We start from the raw sequence: 14,168 nt of genomic DNA, 5'->3' as shown, positions 1-14,168 counted from the left end.
CAGTAAGGAGGTATGTTAAGTTCAACTACAGGCACAACCATACCAGTGTATTCTAGGTGGCTGACCCTCTGGGTTATAATATTTATTATCTCCTAGAAATGAAACAACCTAAAAGCAGGGTTTTCCTCTTTCTGACTTACTTCACTCTGTATGAGAATGGACTTGAGGACACGGGGAGGGGTAAGGGAAGCTGGGACGAAGTGAGAGAGTGGCATGGACATATATACACTACCAAATGCAAAATAGATAGCTAGTGGGAAGCAGCCACATAGCACAGGGAGATCAGCTCGGTGCTCTGTGACCACATAGAGGGGTGGGATAGGGAGGGTGGGAGGGAGTTGCAAGAGGGAGGGGATATGGGGATATATGTATACATATAGTTGATTCACTTTGTTATACAGCAGAAACTAACACACCATTGTAAAGCAATTATACTCCAATAAAGATGTTAAAAAAAAAAAGCAGGGTTTTTCAACTTGGGCATGGCTGACATTTTTTTTAATTTATTTTTTTAATATCTTTATTGGAGTATAATTGCTTTACAATGGTGTGTTAGTTTCTGCTTTATAACAAAGTGAATCAGTTATATGTATACATATTTTCCCAGATATGGCTGACATTTTGAGCCAGATAATTCTTTGTCATGGAGGCTGTCCTGTGCACTGTAGGATGTTTAGCAGCTTCCCTGGCCTCTACCCACTAGATGCCAGTGGCATCCCCTTCTTTCCAATGGTGACAACCAAAAATGTCTTCAGACATTGCCAAATGTCCCCTTGAGGGGCAGACTCGCCCTTGGTGGAGAACCACTGGCCTGAGCCGTGTTATTTCCTGCTTTCCTGGAGACAGGTCACCAATCTGTTTTCACAGATGCAGGAAGCACTTCCCATGACAGATGTCCCGGAGGCGCCCCAGGCCATCAGGCATGTAACATTATCTCCGGTGTCAGTGTCGTGTGTATACAGACTCAGGAACTGTCTGCGAGGATGCTCAAAGTCAGCAGTTTTCTCTGAAGGAGAATTTTACTCTTTTATTTGCTTTATATTTTTCTGTGTTGTTTGAATGTTTAATAATGAACATGTGTCATAATTGTAATTAAGATAAAGTTTTTTTGTGTCTTTTTTAAAAAAGATGAGCTAATTTGAAATAAATACGACCTCGAATGATAATAATAATTGGAAATATTTGCTTAAGAAACTGTTACATGCCGGACACAGTTCTATGTGTTTATATGCGTGAATTCTCTTAATCCTCACAACACTATCAGATAGACATTATCATTATTATCCTCCTTTCACAGAGAGGTTTAGTGATTTCCCCAAAGTCACACAGCTAGTAGGAGACAGAGCTGGGATTCAAACCCAGGCAGATAAGCTGGTTATTTTAGGAGAATGTATCTGCCCAAGGGTAGGGAGAAAAAAAAATGGGAATACCGTATTAAAATACCACCTTCATACGTTTAATAAAGAAAATCTCCTCCAGACACATTCTGTCTCCAGGTAGATTAAAAGCATAAAGCAGATATTCTAGGCTATGGAAAGTGACTTTGAGTTGGCATTTCTTTTCTCAGTTTTTCTACAAAATGCAGATTCTTAGACTCAAGCTACAATATCACTTATAGAGAAAAGTGAAACGATTACTCTGTAGGAACCTTTGTTTTCTATGTTTGCTTTTAAGGGAAGGGCTCTGGTGCTGCACCATGTATGACTGGGAATTACCTGTAGGTGTGAGTGTGTGTGTGTGTGTGCGCGCGTGTGTGTGTGCGTGGTGAGAATCTGTCTCGTGACTGTGGAGGGCTAACTGAGATGTCGCCACAAAGACTCCAGCTCTGCCTGTGTCTACTGCAGTTTTTTCTTGAAGATCCAGACAATATCCTGACAACTGCGTGGGCGTAAAGAAATTGCCCAAATTGAACTGTTTAGATGAGCAATGTTCACATGTCACATTTGGCCTACTTTCCTTCCTAACTTCTGCTATTGAAGTTAGCTATGTTTAATGACATTCCTTATTAGCTCCATTTATTAATTTAGTGAAGACAGTAAATTAAGGTAGCAAAAATCCAGTGCCTCTCCACAGAGATGGAGGATATGTTTTTTAGGATGACATTTTAGAAAATGCATATACTCAAAGCAATTCTCCCTAAGGTGAATGGTACAGGAAGGGTCCTGGCGTGGACTGGCTGCTGCCCATCTTTTCAGCCTGGGCTGCAATCTTGCCCCGGCTCCATGCTCTGGCCACAAAGGTCTCCTGCATCCCTGAGTACAGCAAACTCCTCCCCAGAACGCGGGCTTCACACATGCTGTTCCTGCTCCGTTATCTTCAAAGGGGTTTGAAAGACCTGTTCTTTAATGGAGTTTCTTACACAGACACTACACCATGATATGAGATGTCGTTTACTACACCATGATATGAGATGTCGTTTTCAGTCACCAGGCATTGGAAATAGCTAAATATATTTTTTTCAGTTAATAAATTATGACACATTTCCCAGATGGCTACTTTTTCTGCCACTGAAAGGGGATTATATGGAAAAATGTTCTGATGAAATAGCAAGGTACAAAATACTACAAACACTATGGTATTTGTATACAAAACCAAAACTAATTCTGTTAAGTCAGAGGCATTCTGGTTGATATATATGAAATTAAATTTAATATATTTAATAGAAATTATTTTTATTTAATAAAAGTAAATAATGTTATTTAATAGAATTATTAAATTATAAAATGTTTATTAAAATATATTTAATATATTTAATGGAAAAATAGTCTTTAAAATAAATTAGCATTATGATTTTACTGATCTCATATTGTTATACTGTTTCTTCAGCATAAAGAATGGTCAATTCTCTATTTATTTATTTACCTAGTTACTTATTTATTTAATAATCTCCATCCAATGGTAACTTTTAAGTCTGTTGACCTATTATTTTACTCCCAGACACAATCTTAAGGTGAGACTCCCGAATAAGACATTGAAATTTAAAATAAGTATTCTGGAGTTCCGAAATTATTTTGAAAATAAAATGTTTACAGACAAATACACACATTTATAATATATTAAGTAATTGTTTTTAATTTGGTTTGTTCTGACAATGGTATTGTGGTTATGTTTAATAAAAGACAATCTTTATAACTGTTAGAATCATATTCTGAGGTATTTACCAGAGAAGTGATTCAATGTCTTGGATTTGCTTTTTAAAGATTCCAGCAAAAAAACCCAAAAACTGGAAGTTTGTACTCTTTGACTAACATCTCCCCTTTTCCTTCACCCCCAAGCCCCTGGAAAGCACAATTTTACTCTCTGTTTCTACAAGTTTGGCTTTTTTAGCTTCCACGTATAAGTGATATCCGGCAGTATCTTCCTTTCTCTGATTTCTCTCACTTGGGATACCCCCTGTTGGCTTACCAACAGGATTGCCCCAGGATCCTCCTCCCCTAGCCACCTCTTCCTCACACCTCAGGACTAGGCCCCAATGTCTCCCCTCAGGTCAGAACGCTATCATTTCTCCCCACATCCCAGTTATGATCAGAAGCTATCTTATTCACCTCTTTGTTTCATTGTTATTGCCCATCTCCAACTACAACCAGGAGACGGCTGAGATCGGAAATCTCCATCTCGTGGAAAGGATTGACACAGAGAAGGAGCCTGATAATTATTTATTGAACCACTGACTGAATGGGTAAAAGAAAGCTTCCCCTCATTCCCCAGCAGAATTTGCTGCTCTTTCCTCACGCCCCGCCCTCTGCTCTTGCCTCCAATAGAATCATCTCACTGCTTCAGACTGCTCTGCTCACGTGACAGAGCCTGGCCCAGGGCCTGGTGTGGAGCAAGCCCACATGCATTCCTGCTGCCCTCACACCCACGGCCAGTATGGCCACTGATTCTGTCATAGGAGGTTTAAACCATTTACTTGCAGTTGAAAACAAGTCAACCTAGAGATCCTCTGGGGAGAAGTAAAAATGAAGAGTTGTGGATAATCGTGATAGAAAGAGAATGTGCTTTAATAAAAGGGTTTTATCTGGCCAGAGTAGAAAACTGTTCAAATAATAAACTACCTCAGGATGGAATGCTATTTTCCTAGGGATCTTTCCCAGGTTTCTACAGTAATGTTTCCACATTGATTTACCAGGGGAGCAGCCCCTGATATAAGAAAACGTTTTTCAAAGTTTGCTGAGGAAAGGGGCTGGCAGGGGTAGCCCATCTCCACTTCAACCAGAACACCTCTGTGTTTGTCTGTTTTATAATTGGTAGGATTTTGTTTGAAGAAAGATTTCCTCTTCCAAAAAAGTGACAAGAGGATTGCAGGACTATCAGGTAAGGTGCTTAATAGCTGTGTGACCTTGGCTGAGCCTCATAACCTCTCTGGGCTGTTACAGTAAAAAAATAATGGAGCCAAGAAACCTTACCTGTGTGGAGGCAGGGGACTGAATTAGAGGACCTCTCAAGTTCTCTCCCAGATCTTCGATCCATGGTTGTACCAAGTCACAGAATTAGAGGGAGATTAATCTACTCTCAATACCCAGAATGGCCACAAGATAGAGACATTACTCCATGAGCAAAGCTTTGTCTACTCCAGGGACTGTTTCACTCCCCAAATTCTAGCACAAGAGATTTGGGAATTTCTCCTTAGAAACTACAGAAAAGGAAAAAAAGTCCATCCATTGCAAATTCAAGCAGAAGATTTAAACTATTTTAGTGACGAATCCTGGCAAAGTTACCCAGTGTTTAGCTCATAGATTTGTTTTTCTACCAAAACATCAAAGAGTATCGCTCTTTGGAGTCTCCCTCGCCCCATGACAAGAGTCTCTGCAAGGTTTTGTTCTGAGATATTGGAGCTCCTGACGTATCATAAATATCCAGGAAATGGATGCTGAATGGAATGGATGTTGAATTCGTTGAATTGCATCAGTGAATGCCAGCTTGGCATTAAAAGATATGTTCTTCTGTGAGGAGGATTTCCTATTCCCGTAAGAACTGTTGACATGATTTGTCAAAATGGTTAGAGCTGTCTCTAGTTTTTGGCTAGAATTCAGCTTTTCTGTATTTTAGAGGTGATTGCCTCAAGCCCCAGATTACTAGGGTTTGGGGAGCATTGAGCTGGAAGGACATTTACTGAATTAAGACTTAGGAATATTTGTCACATTATACTTTACGGGTAGGAAAAGAAAGTATGAAAGCAACAGGTTTAGGCAAACATACGTGGTCCCAGAGGACGTCTCACTCAGCAGACATTCGGCACAGAGTCGGGATGGAGCAAAAGAGACTGGGATGTTGACTTCTTGCTGCTGGGAGAGCAGGGAAGATGGAAAGGTGGTGGAAGGAGGTTGCCCAGAAGATGATGACTGAGATCACCTGGGAGAGAGCCTGAGTGATGATAAAGGGTGGGTGCCCTGAGCCTGGGAGCTGGAGAACTTTCTGGACCCAGACCTGCCTGTTGTTTCCCCCAGAGTGTGGTCACCACCAGCATAAATGAACTGAATGTTCCTGAATCCTTGCTGGACCAATCTGTCAGGGCCTGCTTGTAGAGAAGCCCTGGTGACCTGGGGACCTTCATGAATAGGCTGGGGCAGGTAATGATACCTAGATTGCTCTCCCAGGCCCCTCCTGCAGCCAAGGAGCAGCCAGTCCTTCCTGAGTAGGTGATCAGCAGATCAGCATTGGAACAGCTGTTTTCAATTGTCTGATGCTTCAAGCTACTGGTTATTCCAATGTTGCTCATGCCTGAGTAACTTCAGACAACTTGTAAAGGAAAATAATTGTTTCACTCACCTGGGATGTTGAATTAAATAATGCTTAATTACAATGTTACAAAAATGAATCTAAGTAGAGGGATTATAACTCTTACAGAACTACATAATCAAAATGAAACTGCCAATTAAGTAAAAACACGATTTCAGAACAAACAGAATTAAAGGCAACATCACTGATACGATAGATAATGCTTTGTTGAAACTCATTTGCCACTCACAGCATGGGTGCTTGGTGGAAATTCCTTTGGGTTTGGCATTAATGACAAGTAACTCAGCACTCTTGTCTCCCCACCCTACTGTGGGTCCTTGCTTCAAACAGCAAGTCTGTGACATAATTTGGCCTTTGCTTGGCATGAATAAACCTTGTACTGCTGAATTCAACTCCATTCTTCACGTATTAGCTCGCCCATGACAATTAATGTAACACTACCTGGTTCCAGGGCTGGAAACAAAAGGCCTTGTTGGGCCGTAAGGTGGTCAACTAGACGTGGTGTATAGGTTCATGCCTATATATATATATATATATATATATTTTTTTTTATCTGTGTTGGGTCTCTGTTGCTGCACGCGGGCCTTCTCTAGTTGCGGCGAGCGGGGGCTACTCTTCGCTGCAGTGCGCGGGCTTCTCATTGCAGTGGCTTCTCTTGTTGCAGAGCACGAGCTGTAGGCACGTGGGCTTCAGTAGTTGTGGCACGCGGGCTCTAGAGCGCAGGCTCAGTAGTTGTGGCCCACGGGCTTAGTGGCTCTGCGGCATCTGGGATCTTCCTGGACCAGGGCTGGAACCCGTGTCCCCTGCATTGGCAGGCGGATTCTTAACCACTGCGCCACCAGGGAAGTCCCGTGCCTATATTTTTTTAATGCACAATTATTTTAATGGCAGTGCTATTTATAATTTTTAAAAGGTGAAGATAAAGCAAAATTTCTAAGCATAGGTGAATGTTCAATCTCATTACAGTCACACAGCTCTTACAATGACATGTTCATGCCAATTTAAAAAAGATTATTATTAACATGAAACCACAAAATGAAAAGAATTGTTATTGAAGACACTCTGGGAAAACATTGTTTTATTAAATTCTCTCCTCAGGATGAATTCCCAGGCATGGAATTATTAAGTGAAAGTTGAAGGGCTTTATGGCTCTTGTTACCTTGTACTGAGTGGAGTTTCATAAATCAACATTTTCATTGAGATGGTATTTCTCAGCTTGCCTCCAAGGTCCGTGGTTTAACCCAGGAAAATACGTGTCTGGGGCACAGCTCCTGCAAGGGCAGAAATGGCAGCTCACGTCCGGCTGCTGGCCTTACTCGGATCCTGTCACCCCTCTGCCCAGATCCCCGGCTGGCCTCTCCTCTGTCTCACGGTGAATCCACAGCCTGTCCCTGGCTCCCAGGGTCTGACCTTATCTTCTCCCGTGCTGCCCCGCTCCCCCAGTGCTCCTGAACACCCTGTGTGCGCCATGGGGGCTCGACTCCGGCACGCTCCTCGCCCGGCACCCTTACCCAGCTATCCACGTGGCCGGCTTCTCCCTCGCCCCAACCATCCTATTTAAAGTCACACCCCTTGCCCGTCTCCACCACTGCCCCTCCACCTTCTCAGCTCGGCTGTTTGCCCCAACACACACCACCGCCTGACGTGCCGAGCACACGCGAGTTGTCTACATCCTTGCTTAGAACGTAAGCTCCGAGGGCAGTCTTCCGGCTGCGCTGCTGCGTATTCAGTGCTAGCAGAGCATCGGACACAGGAACGAGTGCGTGAACGGCTGTCACAACTGGGGAGGCTCAAAGCCTGGCGATGCACAGTGAATCCCGAGGGAGAATGCCTGGGATCTGAGGAGACAGAGCTCAGAGGGCAGGAGCAGGCGGAGGGATCTGCGGATTTCCCTTCCCTGTGATCGGCTTTGACCGGTAGAGCGAGGCAGAGGCTGATACTGGTATCAAGTTCAAGCACATTTGATCCTTTGGGTCCCACTGCTCTTGTTCCCCCTCCCACCTGGCCAGCCTCCAAACAGGGTTGACTCTGGGCTCTGAAGAACACGTTTTTGGAATCCACATATGAAAGCAGGACAGAGAAGTAGAGGCGTCTCCTTGAAGCATTTTCTCTGGAGGCAGTGGTATGTGTGTGTCTGTGTGTCTGCGTCTGTGTGTGTGTCTGTATGTGTCTGTGTGTGTCTCTGTGTGTGTCTGTGTCTCTGTGTATGTCTGTCTTTGTGTGTCTGTGTGTGTCCCTGTGTCTGTGTGTGTGTCTTTGTGTGTCTCTGTGGGTGTCTCTGTGTGTACATATCATAGAAGTGTGCTGCCCACTGTTGTCGGGCACTCCACCTCGAGCATGAGAATCTTTGTGAGGCCACAATGATCAACAACAACATCTGCTGTAATGTGTATTACTTGCTCAGGGAGTAAGTTCTGGGTTAAGTTAGTTTTCTAGGGAGTTTTTGTCTTGCACATGGATTTATGAAGTTCTTGTGGAGAGGCAGTGCCACGCAGAGGAACAAGCACACGCTTTGAGACTAGACAGATATGTGTTCGACTTCCTCAGCCACTTAGGACCTGTGTGATCAAAATATTTCCTCATCTGGCTGAGACCTGGTTTTCCCAGCTGTATTCTCTTTGCATCTCAATTTATTTATCCATAAAATGGCCACAAAATGAAGTGTTTGCTTTGAAGGTGTTGTCTTGAAGATTAAATGATGTAAAAGGACCTAGAGGACACCTGGCACATAGTAGGTGCTCAATAAGTTAGGGTTTCCCAGCCTCAGTGATGATAAGCATCACCCAGGACTGGCTCTGGCTGCTGCCAAAAATATTAGTTTCCCTTCCCCTGTCCTCTTTTTGTACTTTATTCCCTCCAACTTTTTACTTTAGAAAATCTCAAACCTCAGAGAAGAATAATGTAACGAACACTACATACCCTTCACTATATATTCACTAATATTCAGCAAAGTGCATTTTACCTTATTTGCACGTATTCTTTCTCTCTCTCCACATACACGTGCACACACACACAATTTTACTGACGCCCCATGTGAAAGTAAATTGCAGACCTTGTGACCTTCATCCCTAGGACTGCCACAGTGTGTACTCCTGCCCGACCAAACCCCACCTTCACATCCAAGAAGTTTTACGTGGATTCAGTTGTGTCATCTTAAGTACAGGCCATGTTCAGATTTTCCCTCTGCCCAAATGTTCCTGATCACTCTTATTTATTTACTCATTTAATTAAAATTTTTTTTAACATAGGTCCTTGTTGGTTATCCATTTTAAACATAGCAGTGTGTACATGTCAATCCCAAACTCCCAATCTATCCCTTCCCCCACCCTTCCCCCCTGGTGACCATAAATTCATTCTCTAAGTCTCCGTTTCTGTTGTGTAAATAAGTTCATTTGTATCTTTTTTTTTTTTTTTTTAAAGATTCTGCATATCGTTGATCACTCTTTACTTGAGGGTCACTGTCGCTGAGTCTATTACAGGAACGCGTTATTTTTGAACCAAGTCTGACTCGCGGGCCCTTCTCTTTCTGATATGCTGGAGGTAGATCTTGTTGTCTGTCCCTAGAGATGCCTGGAGATGGCTGAAGACAGTTACCCCTCCAGATCCTCCCTCCCCCATCCCAGTCACCATCCCAGTCACCATCCTGATCCTCTGGGCTCTTTCCTGGTGGCCAACTAAATACGATGTGTTATTCCCAGAACTGGAGACCGAGGGGTCCAGCTTGGGTCTGACCCCTGAACAGGGGCTTGTGGCCTCCCTCTCAGGGGCAGCTGTACATCTTCAAATGCAGCCTCCGCTCACACTGTCGTGCTGAGTGTGGGTAAACTAAACAGCACTGCACTTTCTCATCAACAGCCAAACACCCCATCCAGTCCTTGGGCAATTAATGTCCTTGATTGGAATCCATGTGGAGAGAGAGACTGGAACTAATATATGCTGAGACCATGTGACACGCCAGGCCCTGGGGAGATGGACATGGGAAAGACACAGGCCGGCCTCTAGGGGAAGCTGACAGTAGAATCCTAGTGCCACCAAGTGTTAGCTGGACACGAAACCTCGCTGAGTCTCAACGTTCTCGTTTCTAGAAGGGGGCAACATTCCAACTCCCTGGGTCTGCTGGAAAGATTTAATAAGACAGCATGTGTGAGGGTTCTCAGCACAGTGTCCGGCACATGGTAGACTTCTGACTTGGGTGCTGAAGAATAAATGGAATTTGGGGGTAACGAAAACGTTCTGGCAATGGTTGCACCACACTGTACTAAATACCACTGAATTTCACACTTTTTTATGAATTAAAAAGTTTATGAGCTGTAGAAAAAAAATTGATTCCTTAAAATCAATTCTCATTAAGTTCCCTGTAAAACAGCTTACAGAAAACTTCCTTTCTCATGAACAGAAAATCACCATGCTTTTGGTCCAAGATATGTTGGGGTTTTTTCCTTTCTTCTTCAGATGACAGATAGATGGATGGAGCTGAATCTATGAACGCGTGTACTTGCCGCAAATGTGCAACATAAATAGAGAAGCGACGAACAGAAGACTCATAACCAATACTGGAACCGGGCCGACTTTGAGCCCCGGTGAATCCTCTGTTTAGAATCGCCACATCCCCCCAGTGCCGGCTGGGGTCGTGCGGCCTGCGCTCCTCTCCGCAGCTGGCGGGTTTTCCTCTGCCAGACCGTGGATCTCGCCGCCCGGGCGGCCACTGCTCTGCTGGGAGAGCGCCCTGAGGAGACCACGTTAGTGCCACTGGGGGTCGGACGGGCATGCAGAAGACGGGAGGGCGGCAGGAAGCTGAAGTGGACAGCGGGGAAGCGGTGGAGCCCAGCGGCCGGAGAGACTGATGCAGGTTCACGCTTTAAAAGGATGAAAACAGTGAATTTTGTAAAGTGCATTTTACCGCAATAAAAAAAAAGAGTAAATGAAGATTTTCCAGGCAGAAAAGGTGGATGGGAGGGATGGGACGCACATCTGAGGCATAATAATAATTTTCTGAGAGTTACTGATGCTGCTGCTGCTGCAGGGCAGTCAGCGTCAAGGACGGAGCCTGTAGGCACTCGACTAGAGACTCTCTCATCCAGGGTGACTTTCAATGGGCTTTATGACCTAAGTCGTATTTCACGTTATTAGGCATCAAGATAACCCGAAAGATTTTGTCAAACACTCTGCTAAGCTCGAGCCCAAGGTAAAGTCAGCCTGAGGAGAGTTGGAAGAAGTTGTATTCCAGTTGAGAGATGGAGCCGCACGAATCAGCACAGTGGGTCCCAACACTTTCTGCCTCCTGGGGGAGGTTTAAAGAAATACCTGTAAAAGTGCAATCCTGTAAAACAAAACAAAACAAAACTGAAATCCTGTAGAAGTGCACACGCCTGACTATTTTATCTTAAGCTCCTCAGCTGAGGTTGAGGACCAGTGTACCAGCAGACTGACGTCCTGCACTCCCTGTCCTCTTAGGGGTCCAGGCACCCCCAGAGCCAAAGTCCCACAGACCAACCGATCTCTAAAGGGCTCGGCTCTTCTTTTTAAAGGGCTGTGCGAAGCGACGTGAGTAGAAATGGAATAAGGCCCGAGAAAGCACAGACGTGTTAACAAGGCTGACTTTTTAAAACCAGTTTATTGTATTTTTACAATAATAAAAATAAATTAGTCATACACAAAAATAGTTGTCATTTTTGCTGAAAAGATTATTTACTCATATAATTCGCCTCCGCCTCTTTAAGCAGTAATTGACACCGTACAGGTGACTTGGGGTGGATGGGGTATTCTGTGGGTTCCTCGCTCCTGGCTGTGCAGTTGACAACCCAGAGCTCCCACCCCCAGCAGCGTCCAGCGGGGGCCCTGGAGGCGTGGTCAGAGCAGTGAAGGCATCACCTCCCTTACACCCCTCCCTGCCCTTGCCAGGGGACCCTGCCTCCGTCACAGCTCTAAGCCAGCCTCCCGAACAACTTCCTGCTGGTGATTCTAAGGAATGAGGCAAGACAAAGAGAAGGGATGAAACAGACCCTCCTAATTCCTTCTTCAAATGTTTGAGGATGAGAAGATGGCAGATTACATGAGCAAATACGATATTCAAGGTGGAAAGGTGGCAATCCAGAGAGACCTGTTTCAGGTATAATCCAAGGGGTAAAAACCCCTGAATGAGTCGAAAAGCAGAGTCGTTTATATTCGATCTTAAAACCCAGGAATTTGGCTAATCAGTATGCTAAATTGTAACTATGGATCTGGAATAAGACATCACGTGCAGCAACTTTCCGGGAAGCTGGGTTAGTAGTATCAAATAATTTTACACAAATGTGGATCGAATATGTAAATAAATACCTATTAGATCCCTTTAAAATTAACATATTCTAAATAATAGAACTATTTTGGTGCAGTGACTCATTCTGCCGGTAGAGTTCAGAATACACATTTCCTATAAACATCTTGTATTTACAAAGGACAAAATAATAAGTTATAACAAAGTATATCCTTCCGTCAAACTGAATGGTGGGGATCTGGGGGTCAAGGTGGAAATTACGTAACAGAATGGCTTCTCTCTCACTGAGGCAAGGGGCTCAACGTCTGGAAGATGCTAAGAAAGCTGGCTAGAGAATCCCACCCTGTGGGGGTCACTTTTCCTCAGCAAGAAGGCAGTCTCCCACTGTTACCCACCGAACAGAAAGAACCAGGAGTGTGGTTGAGAGGGGAGAGAATGACGCAGCTCCAGCAAAGGCGCAAGAAAGCAAAGTGAGTGGAGAAAGTGAGATGGTATTCAAAGGGTGCTAGTCTAGTCGAGGTTCTGCCCCCATCAAGGTGTGTGACCCTGGGCAGGGAACTAGCCATCGGGACAACTGGTTACTCATCTATGAAGCAGGACCAGACAGGGCAGCTCTGACCAACTGGCTAGTGGTTCTCCGAGGTATGAGGCCACGTTCAGCCCTGGAGAGGGGTGCGCCACTGGGTTCAAAACGGTAGAAATGGGAAGTACGTGTGCCGTGTACTTGCCATCCCAGACCAGGTGAATCACTAGAAGCTGTTCTACTTACAGAGTCACCAAAGTCCAGATTGGAGAGAATCTTAAAAGTCCTGTTGCCCCAGCTGCGTGCTCGAATCCTCCCTTCAGCATCCATGACAAAGGCCATTAAACCTCTGCTGAGACCTCCAGGGACGGGTCAGTCACCACCAACCACAGAGCGCTCTACCTTCTGAAGCCTCTCACTTGTAGAAAGGTGGTTCTTCTGTAAGAAGTAAAATGTGTCTCCCTGCAGCTTTAACCTTCTGGTCCTAGGATGGCTCTCCTCCGGGCTAAACATTCTCATGAAGTCCTTTCCACTGCTTCTCAGAGTCTACGCCCCTCATCAGGATTGGGCGTGCTCATCTGAATGTTGTATGTTACCAATATTCTTTTTAAAGTTTTCAACAATCACAAATACGGTTCACCAACATTTTCTCCTTATGTAGCCTAAATGTCGTATGGTGTATGTGTGTGTGTGTGTGTGTGGTGTGTGTGTGGGGTGTGTGTGTGTGTGTGTGTGTGTGTGGTGTGTGTGTGGTGTGTGTGTGGTGTGTGTGGGGTGTGTGTGGGGTGTGTGTGTGGTGTGTGGGGTGTGGGTGTGTGTGTGGTGTGTGTGTGTGTGTGTGTGTGGTGTGTGTGGGGTGTGTGTGGGGTGTGTGTGGGGTGTGTGTGTGGTGTGTGTGGTGTGTGTGTGTGTGTGCTGTGTGTGTGTGTGTGTGGTGTGTGTGTGTGGTGTGTGTGTGGTGTGTGTGTGGTGTGTGTGGTGTGTGTGTTTGTGTGGTGTGTGTGTGTGTGTGGTGTGTGTGGTGTGTGTGTGTGTGGTGTGTGTGTGGTGTGTGTGTGGTGTGTGTGTGGTGTGTGTGTGTGTGTGTGTGTTTGGGGGTAGTTCCATCCCACTTTCTTGACTCACATTGAACTTTAACCACTGAAACTCTTGCATCTCCCCCACCTTGTACTTGCATTGTTTTCTGTTTTAATCCAAAGGTGGGACTTTATGTTGCTTCCTGGTGAATTTTGAAGATCCCAGGTTTCGTTCTAGTCTCCCAGACTTTTTTTGGTACTAGAATGTGTCATTCAAGCGTTACCTCTCCAGCTTCTTGGCATCCACCAATTTCATCAGGAAGGTGTCTAATTTCCCATCTAAGCCACGTAAAGAGTGTTTCATATGGCAGGATCAAATGTTGGCCTCCATCTGCCAGGCTGATAGAGGTTCCCTCAGGTTTGACTATTCAGCCTGTTTCAAGGGAAGTCATGTTTCTTTTTACCACTGATATTTGTGTCTTTGGCATTAGAAAGCAGATATTCAAATTCTAAAGTGGCTATATTAAAGAAAAAGAGAGCCACTGGTTTAGAAAGTTACTAGTAACATCTGGGTTTCTCTCCCTGCCACACAGCTTGACAAAAAGAAATGAAGCCAGTGTCCCTCATTTTCATC

At 44.7% G+C, this 14,168-nt stretch overlaps 1 pseudogene across 1 annotated transcript; it reads right to left on the bottom strand.

Annotated features, from left to right (window-relative positions):
* Positions 1-10,162: 10,162 nt before the first annotated feature.
* On the bottom strand, positions 10,163-13,898 carry LOC309819303 (protein transport protein Sec61 subunit beta-like; annotated as a pseudogene). The gene is made up of 3 exons: positions 13,819-13,898; positions 11,044-11,059; positions 10,163-10,595 (listed from the first exon to the last, which is right to left on the bottom strand). The product of its transcript is annotated as a protein transport protein Sec61 subunit beta-like (transcript).
* Positions 13,899-14,168: the final 270 nt, after the last annotated feature.

This window comes from Grampus griseus (genome assembly GCF_964374135.1).
Source record: "Grampus griseus genome assembly, chromosome: 2".
Classification (NCBI taxonomy): Eukaryota; Metazoa; Chordata; class Mammalia; order Artiodactyla; family Delphinidae; genus Grampus; species Grampus griseus.
Note: the sequence above shows the minus strand (reverse complement) of the source record. Positions and strands in the feature narration are given on the sequence as shown.